Genomic DNA, 10280 nt, shown 5'->3' with positions numbered 1-10280 from the left:
AAGGAGTGGGGGTTCACTGATGCGCCGACCTTGGGGAAGGTGTTGCCGATGTTCTCGGCATGCATGAGGAGGCAGTTGTAGTCAGTGCCGCCGAGCATCCTAGTGCAGAAGGGGCACCTGTAGACACCCTTGGCGAAGTAGGAGACGTACTGGCCGACCTGCAGCCTCTGCAGCACCTGGCGAGTCTTGATGTCATGGTGCTCGTCGTCGCTGCCGACGTCGCTGCCAGACAGCTGATCCATATCAAACGGAAAATATTAGTGAATGAGTTGCAACGATGACTAACGTGCATGATAACAAAGTTAGGAAAAACAGAGGCAGTCTTAGTTAGAGTGGACACGATTATATGTCTACAGCGATGTAGTCAGCGAACCAAAGCTCATGCACAACAGATTTGTACACAGCAATGGTTCGCTGAACCCTCCCTGTAAAAATTTGTGCCCACCGATTCATCATAGGAAAAGAAACAGATTCCAGATCTGAACTTGAACACATTCCAGATTATTTGCAAAATTAAACGGTTGATATCTTTTGATTCGTGCATAAAATAACTGATTGAGATCCCATGATTACTTGCATAAATTAACTGAATGAGATCCCATTATTACTTGCATAAATTAACCGAACGGCCAAACCCCAAATCTTAAACGAAATCAAGAAGGGATCAAAGTAAAATGGAATAAAATCGGCGCAAATATTAGCCCAATACTCATCCATCTACAGATCCATCTACACCAGCAAAAATAGGGTTCAAAAAGGAATGGGGAACAAAAAAGGAAGCAAACCGTAGTTACCTCGCTCCATACTCGTAGGGGTTCGGGGGCGGGACGTACGGCACATACTCGTAGGGGTCATATCCTGGCGGGATCTGACCGCGACCGGCGGCAGCAGCCTCCGATGCACCGGCGGAGGAGGCGGCGACGTCCGTTGAGGGGACGGCGGCGACGTACGTTCAGGGGACGACGTCGAAGAGGGAGGCGTCGCGCTTGGAGCCGACGGCGCCGTGGACGATGGGATTGGAATTCTCCTTGTCCATCTCGCCGGCAGAGGAGAGGGAGGGGGAGAGGGTTTTTTGCTTTGGAGAAGATGATGGGACGTGAGAGAGGCGGCGTTGCGTGGGCGAGTGAGAGTGACAGAGATAGTGGGAGGAGGCGTCTATAAAGGCGAGGGGTGGTTAATGCGACCCGCGTCCTACGCGTCCACCGTTGCACGTCCGCACGTCTTGGACTTCTGCAATGCGACACGCGTCCACGATTGCACGTCTTCGACTGCTCGACATCTGCACCGCGACCCGCGTCTACGCGTCAACAATTGCACGTCTTCCATTTCTGCACCGCAACACGCGTCCTCGAGTCTAACCCTGGAAATTTAGATATACTCAGGTATAACCTCGAGTATTATACTAGCATTTTTTGTGTGCTCAGTTTTCCCCTTGAGTGCTAATACTGGCTAGTGAAATATGCTCAGTTTTACCCTCAAGTGGCTGGTCAACAGAGAGTCAACAAATGGGATTAAGTAGTTAAATGAGTCATTTAATGTGCAAAAAATTCCGAAAAATAGTGGCACATACTCATGGAGTCTTTACCACAAATTGCCACTTCTCAAAACATAGATAAGTCATAGATAAATCAAGTTTTACCACAAATTGCCACTTCTCAAAGGCCTTCTCAAATCACCTAGTAGCTATGAAGGTGCATGGTTTTCCACAATAAGCAATTCCCAAAACAGCTTTCCCCAAAACATACTTTGTCTAAATGAGGCCACAATTCTCACACTCATGTATATTTGTATTGCAAATAGTTTGAGGTATGCCAAGATGGGTTTCATTGTACAAAACACGCATTTTCCATTTTTTAAATCTCATATTTGAATCCCTTAGTCTGTTTATTACACAGGTGCCCTTGGTTTCTTGATACTACTCAGTTTTGCCCTCTCCCTCCACAAATTCTAGCAGACGTGCAACATTGCCCTGATTGGTCTAGCCCATGTCACGCGGATCGTGCCCGCCGACCGTTGATCGTATGATCTAACGGACAGGATAACCCCTCTCTCTGTCGGCGGTTACCTTCCACTCTCTAAGTATGCTAAAGGGTGGTTTTTTGTATTCATTTTCACGCGCTAAAAATTATAAACTCTTTTAGGCATTACTTTTCACGCAAAAAACGATAAACCATCACTGATTTGTTGTAGCCATTAATTTTCACGCAAAAAATGATAAACCATCACCGATTTGTTGTATCCATTACTTTTCACGCAAAAAATGATAAACCATCACCGATTTCTTGTAGCCATTACTATTCACGGTAAAAATGATAAACGAACCAATCTATCTATCTCTGTATTTGAAGTTTGGAAGGGTTCACCATCTACTTATGTTAACTTTCGAAGTTTTGACCTGAAAATCAAATGGGTATTATAAAGAGAAATAAAAGTTCAAAAAAATGTAAAAATGAAATAATCTACCTATCTTTGTATAGAAGATCGTCTGTATGATTTTTGAGGTCATTTAGAGAAGGTAGAAAAAAATCCCTTTTGAGAAGGTCGAAAAAACCTAACTTGTTACAAAAGCTGGTTTCAGTGAGACCTAACAAAATTTGGCATACATGATGCCATACCTATAACAACAAGGAATATCTAAAAGGGAAAGTTTCACAAAATTTGAAATTTAGGGCGAAAATGATGCCATACATGATGCTGTTTTTCGAGGTTTTGACCTGAAAATCAATTGGGTATTATAAAGGGAAATAAAAAGTTCGAAAAATGTAAAAATGAAATAATCTATCTATCTATGTATAGAAGATCAGCTGTTTGAAATTTGAGGTCATTTAGAGAAGGTAGAAAAAATCACCTTGTTAGAAAAGCTGGTTTCAGTGAGACGAAACGGCATGCGTTTAAGCAAAGTGATTTTTTCGAACATCTCCAAATGACGCCAAATTTGCCATACATGATGCCATACGTGTAACAACAAGGAACCCTATCTAAAAAGTGTCAAAAAAAGTTTGTCCAACCGTATAGCTCTATCAAAAAGAACCTCACCATGACGCTAGTATAATTTTGGGCTTAGTTACAAACTTTCGTTACCTAACCTTCAACACGAAACTTGTTTCAAATCACTTTTGGCGTACAAGAAACAAATCCCACCTTGATTCGAGCACCACAGCCTCCAAACGATGCCGATGCCGATATCTGATGGGTTCGTTGCATAGAAAACAAAAAATTCTACCGTGAACAAGAACAAAACCAAGATCCAATCTAGGAAAAGCCAAGATCTAATCTATGAAGATCGAAGCAACGAGATGTATGTGAGACTAACCCTCGAAGATTTCCAAAGCCTACGAGATTAGATCTCGTTGTTGATGTAGTCGATCGTCCAGTCCTGCAATCCGGCAGCACTTCCGTACTCGGTCGTGCGTACGGTGTCGATGAAGCCCGTCCTCTCCCCGTTCCAGCGGGCAGCGGAGGTGTGGTAGATCCCCTCGGAATCCCAGCAGCACGACGGCGTGGTGGTGGTGGTGGAGGAGAAAAGCTGCAGGGCTTCGCCAAGCCGGAGCAGACTTGCGGTGGAGGAGAGAGGGGCGGCCAGGGTTAGGGTATCAAGGGTTATCGACCCCCTGCCCCCTCCCCTCTTTATATAGGGGGGAGGTCGGTTTGGGTGGCCCCCCAACCCCCAAAACCCATCTAGGGCCGGCGGCCAAAGGGGGGTGGGGGAATTCTTCCCTCCCAAGTTGATCCCCTTAGGGTTTTGCGGAAAACCCTAAGGGTGGCCGACTTGGGCCTTGAGGGGCATGTGCCCCTGGCCCATTAGGGCTAGGATGCACCCCCTAGGCCCATGTTGGACCCCCTAGGTCGTGGGTCCCATGGTGGACCCCCGGAACCTTCTAGAACCTTCCCGGTCTTCCACCGGAAAAATCCCGAACTTTTCCGAAACCTAGAAATCAACTTCCCTTATATGAATCTTATTCTCCGGATCATTCCGGACCTCCTCGTGATGTCCTGGATCCCATCCGAGACTCAGAACGAACTTCGGTCTCCATCTCATATTCCGAATCTACTTATGCGACATCGAACCTTAAGCGCGTCACCCTACGGTTCGTGAACTATGCAGACATGATCGAGATTCCTCTCCGACCAATAACCAATAGCGGGACCTGGAGATCCATAATGGATCCCACACATTCAGCGATAACTTAGTGATCGATTGAACCATTAACATACGATACCAATTTCCTTTGTCACGCAATACTTTACTTGTCCGAGGTTTGATCATCGGTATCTCCATACCTAGTTCGACCTCGTTACCGACAAGTACTCTTTACTCGTACCATGGTATGTCATCTCTTGTGACCCAGTCACATGCTTGCAAGCTAATCAGACGACATTCCACCGAGAGGGCCCAGAGTATATCTATCCGTCATCGGGATGGATAAATCCCACTGTTGATCCATATGCCTCAACTCATACTTTCCGAATACTTAATCCCATCTTTATAACCACCCATTTACGCAATGGCGTTTGATGTAATCAAAGTACCCTTCCGGTGTAAGTGATTTACATGATCTCATGGTCGAAGGACTAGGTAACTATGTATCGAAAGCTTATAGCAAGTTGAACTTAATGACTTGATCTCATGCTACGCTTATTTGGGTGTATGTCCATTATATCATTCACCCAATGACATAACCTTGTTATTAACAACATCCAATGTTCATGATCACGGAACCATGATCATCTGTTAATCAACAAGCTAGTTATACAAGAGGCTTACTAGGGACTCCTTGTTGTTTACATAACACACATGTATCAATGTTTCGGTTAATACAATTATAGCATGGGATGTAAACATTTATCATGAACACTAAGATATAACAATAACTAATTTATTATTGCCTCTTGGGCATATCTCCAACAATATCGGCATGGTCAGAACGGCTATGCTCGCCGCCACTGCTAGGTCACCGTCAGGATGCACCCTCAATCCCGTTCCCTCATTCGATCACTGACACACCAGAGATACCGCCGATGCCAATGCCGAACGTACATGCTGATGCCAATGCCGAACATGCATGCACGCCGCTGTGGGCACGGCCACGCTGCCCTGCTATGCTGGACGCCACAGACCACCGCGAGGTCTTTCCCTTCGCCACCACACTCTTCTAGCACCCACCTATACACGCCAGAAAGGAGAGACACTAGTTTTCTCTACATTGCTCGTGTTCGTGTCGGACACGGTCAGTCAAAGTTTTGAGGTAGTCGTCGATGTCGTCGACCATTTCTTCTCTTCTTTGCATGGTTAAACGCGTCTAGTTCATATCTATCTAATGCGTCTGGTCTCACCTTATGCAGTCTTTGTGGACGTCGATCTCATCTCGGCACCCCGCAGGCCACCTCCTCCGTGCCATCGTTGTAGAGCTCCGTTTAAAAATCTATTCCTACCCGTGTATTGCCCCTTGTATCAGCGTCATGGCCCCACTTGTCATTCGATATACCGAAGCCCAACTCGTGCGTGTTTTGATCAGGGATACAGCGATGCTTACGGTCAAACAAAGATGGATGGTCTGACATGTCTTCGCGGGCTCTACGTGGCCCCACTAGTCAGAAGATAACGGTCAACCGTCGGGCAACCGGCCGTTATAGCACCTGTGATGGTTTCAGACAAGGTCTTGGGGAAAACTGAGGAAAAACTAAGGAGCTGGGGAAAACTGAGCACAACTAAGGAACCGAGGGCACGAAAATAGAAAGCCCTACATATAAAGAAACATAGTTCATAATGTTTGGTTATAGTCTGGAAGGGCTCCAATAAAACATGGTTGCCCTAACTACATGTTACAAAAGACCACTAACTTAACACATTACATAGTTAATAAAAACTACTCGATACACACTAGGTAATTAATAACTACTCACAACACACTAGACATCCTCCTCGTCGTCGGAGATGATGATGACGTCAGTGGATCCATCCTTCCTGGAGCCTGATGCCCGTCATCAAATGGCTTGCGCGTTGTCGCGAAGGCTTTCCAAATGCGTGCAATCTCGTTGAACCCTTCGACGGGAAACTTCGGATATTGCAATGTGTGAACATGTCCGAGCGGAGAGGTCCCCTGCTTATTCTTGCTGTGTACGGCCACCTTCTTCTTCTTGGAGCGTTGCTGCTCCTTGATGAGAGACTCCAAGGATTGCTCCACCGCCAGATGCTCTTTGATTTGCTCCTCCATCAACTCCAGGTCATATGTCATACTCCTCGTTCGAGGAGTAGCATCCAGAGTGCGAGGAGGAGGAGACACTGCTGTGGTCAGGCGGCAGGAGGAACTGCTCGTCCTCCACCAGAGATCTTTCTCAACATGTTGTGGCTCCGGCTCAACACGTGGTGGCGCCAGTGCCGGGGGCTGCCAAGAGAGGCGAGCGGTCTTCTTACTGCGAGGCATATCAAAGCTAATGTGTCTATCGAAGTGTTGTTAAGTCCCAAGAGGGTGCGTGGCGGCGCGTATTAAGGATAGAATCAGTTAGGCATTATTTTCGCTGATTATAGTGAGTATGCATATCTTCTTTTATTAGATAGGATCGGTTGTGATCCTCTAATTCATTGGCTGATCATATTGTGATCATTGCCTTCTATTTGCACATGTAACTCTGATATATATGGAGAGCCCCACCATGGGATGATTCACGGCAAAACGATTCTTTTGACTTGATATCAGAGCAACGTTCCCGTATAGGGCCTGCGTTCTCGCGATGAACACAGTCGTGATGCAACTCTCCACCTCCGCCGGCGCCGCCACCACCTCCCTCTCTACTTCCCTCGCCGTCGGCGTGATCACCTCATCTCTCCCTACCTCCATTCCCACGCAATACACCAACTCCATTACGGTGCGCTTAGATCGCTCCAACTACCTGTTGTGGAGGACTGAGGTGGTTCCCAATATCGCTGGCCAAGGGTGGCTCGGTTTCCTTGATGGGTCCTGCGCGGCACCGCCGATGACGGTCACCACCCCCGCCAGCGAGGGCAACGCCGCCATCACCCAGCCCAACCCTGCCTATGCTATCTGGTGGCACGTCGACCAGAAGTTCATGGGCATCCTCGGGTCAATGACCGAGGACGTCCTCGGGCAGATGGTGGGGCGCACCACCTCGGCCGCCGATTGGAGCACCGTCGTCTCCATGTTCGCCGCCCAAAATCGGGACGACGTCGGTCAGCTCCATCGAAAGCTGACGATGATGCGGAAGAACGACATGTCCGCCTCCAACTACTTCCACAAGATGAAAGGGTTCGCCGACGCCCTGGCCATGGTCGGCAGCCCCATCTCCGACAACGAGCTGATCGACTACATCATGGTCGGCCTTGGCGCGCAGCTCGAAGGTCTGCAGTCCTCCCTCACAATCCTCAACAACCCTGGCCACGCGCTCACCATCCCCGACTTCTACTCCATGATCCTCTCGTGTGAGTGTAACACCCCAGGTTTCCAAGAAACCTGAAGATGCTACCACACTATCTCAATAACGCAAGTATACGAAGAATTCTAAAATCAGGCAGCACCTACTTTGTTTCTTTGGACAACCACGACAGCCAAATAAAGGATGTTTATCAAATACCATCAATATAGTTCATAACATAACTGGAAGACATACAGTACAATGATCGGAGCGACCAAAGGCTCGCATTAAGTAATAATTTCAAAAGACTCAATTAGACAGTACCAAAACAATTAATGATTTATGGATGCTATGTATAAGTGCTCTCTAAAAATTATATGGGAACAGGTGAGGTGATAAAGTGACGTGTGTTTCTATGCCCGCTTCCCATGCATGTCGCTGATTTTAATACCTGGAAACCAAATGAAACGCAAGGGTGAGTACAGAAATACTCAGCAAGTACAATTGGAACCATAAGAACAATCATGAACAATGAAACAAGGAACATCTTTGCTATCTTGAAGACTGAAACCAAATATATGAATATGTCGCCGGACTAGCCCACGAGCTAACAATTCTCACCGAACTGAATTTGGAACTAGCCGCACCGAACAGTTTCTCACCGGATTAACATGAAAGGAATTGCCCTCGGACTAACTCATAAGCTAACAGTTCTCACCGAACTTTATTCAGAACTAGCCGCTTATGAACAGTTTCTCACCAAGTTAGCTTTGAAAATAAGAACTGCGATGATGTTGAAAATGAATAGAGAAACATAACGGAACAAGTTTGAGTAGAACAATCAAATAAGAGAATCTCGAACCAAATGAGAACAAGCAACCAAACAGTCACACATGAATAATCATACAGAAACAAGGGGCTCGTCATGCACTTGCCTCAGCCTCGGCGTTCAAAAGAATTTATATCGGCACCGGAAATCCTCCCACCTGTTGATAAAATCAGACTCGGAAATTCTACACCAGGATAAGTTAACAACACTTCTTATATACTGTGCACGCCTGTTGCTGTAAGTTAAGAATCCTGGCGCAGGCTAGTGTTCTTATTCAGACAGCATAGTTTCAGGGAACTAAAGCAAACTGGTACTACTTTCTTTTTCTTCTAAACAAGTACTACTAACCAGTATGCTACTCCAAGACTTGTGTGTTTGTACCATAAATTCCTAGACGAGACAAACATCAAGAAAGTAAGTGCTAACTACCGGATTCCCTTTGAGTTAGAAATAATCAGAACTTGGTTGCCTCGTTTACTACTTCATTTTGTAAACAAAAATTTATCAGAGTATAGATCTACACGCCAACCAGCAGCATTTTTCCTTGATCTGAATATACATCGGCCAAACAACCGATCAATCGGCCACGCGCCTATAGCACAGATTTCACTGTAGCAAACCAAGTCCAGACTTACTGAATCGCTCATGGAAAGGAAAAGGAATACATGTTCAGCGAGGAGGCAAACCAAATTGACGTTGAGGACGCACCTAGTCCGGCCTTGTCTTCAGAATATGCGGCAGGTGACTCCGGCGAGGTTCAAGCCAGCAGTCTGGGATCCATACTCGAACTACAGGATGGAGATTAGAAATCCTTGATGCGGCGGCGCCGGCGGCTGTCGAAAGAGTAGGGCTCAAGAGTTGGACGAGGATAGGAGCCGGTTAGGTTGAGATTTGTATTTATTTGTCTTTTTTTTTCCAGTCCGGATAGGTTTGTAGTTTAAGGTTAAGGGAGCAACAATTTTTATTAAATTTGTGCACATCTCGAAGGAACTTACAAATTAACAATCCAATTTTTTTTCCATCAGCTTAAACAGAGAACCCATGCATGGTCTAATATCTCCTCACAGCCCATGTTTTCTTTAAATAAATAAAAAAATAAAACCTGGTCAACTATATTCATTTTTTATCAAAAATATTTTTTTTAGAAAATCCGGGGTATTATATTCTCCCCACCTTTAATGGAATTCGACCTCGAATTCTTACCTTTAAGCATAAAAAAATATTTCGATCTAAGATCAAGCATACACCGGTCTTGTCTTTACAAAAAGTTCCTAACAAGAGTAAAGACACACATCAGGTTCACCGCTCCAACATAACAAGAATTAATAGTGATAGTAGTTGGTATGGGGGCCAATCCATCCCACACTCAAACTATTAAATCCGTACGTAGGTAGGTAAATCTTGCATCCTAGCTCTCGGGCATCCTCACTGATTTAGCAAAAAGTGTCACAGCTAGCACACAAAAATCTAAGCTATTGTTGTGTCAAATATTCCAAAGTTCAGGCATGAGAACAAGAAGTCTTCATGCAACGTAGCACAAGGTCACCACTTTTAATGGTCGTATCCCAAAAAGAGTATTAAAAACTTGATGGAAACACTAGATAGGTTGGCTTCTAACTATGAGATAACTGAGTTGAATGAAAGTAAGAAAAAACTTTGGGATAGGCAGGTCGCAAAGAAAATATTTACCTAAAGCCCCATCACGGTGACTTTGAGAGGTTGTTTGTTTGTTATAAGCTCCGGCAGGTGTCGAGGTTGAAGAATCTCCAACTAATTGTTGCGGTTGGGGAGGAGCAGGTAGCTGAGGCGGAACATATGGAGCTGTAAGTCGAGGTGGATGGCCGTAGTAGCCAAAGTAAGGATGCTGATATGGATGAGGTGGAAACTGGGGAGGTGCAACTTGGGGGACCGTCATCATCTGTACTGACTCATCTGAGGATCTGACACCTAGAGGCTCATCATTGGACGAAATGGATATTGTTGTCCCCGCGGAAGGACTGGTCAATTGCCACTTGATAATGGAGTTAGGACTTTTCTTGCAAACACGTTTCATGTGACCGGTCTTACCACAATGGTCACA

At 45.7% G+C, this 10280-nt stretch overlaps 1 long non-coding RNA gene across 1 annotated transcript; it reads right to left on the bottom strand.

Annotated features, from left to right (window-relative positions):
* Positions 1-7663: 7663 nt before the first annotated feature.
* LOC124649605 lies at positions 7664-9050 on the bottom strand. Its single transcript, XR_006986710.1, has 2 exons — positions 8909-9050; positions 7664-7822 (listed from the first exon to the last, which is right to left on the bottom strand). It is a non-coding gene; the product is annotated as an uncharacterized LOC124649605 (long non-coding RNA).
* Positions 9051-10280: the final 1230 nt, after the last annotated feature.

Source organism: Lolium rigidum, chromosome 4 (genome assembly GCF_022539505.1).
Source record: "Lolium rigidum isolate FL_2022 chromosome 4, APGP_CSIRO_Lrig_0.1, whole genome shotgun sequence".
NCBI lineage: Eukaryota > Viridiplantae > Streptophyta > Magnoliopsida > Poales > Poaceae > Lolium > Lolium rigidum.
Note: the sequence above shows the minus strand (reverse complement) of the source record. Positions and strands in the feature narration are given on the sequence as shown.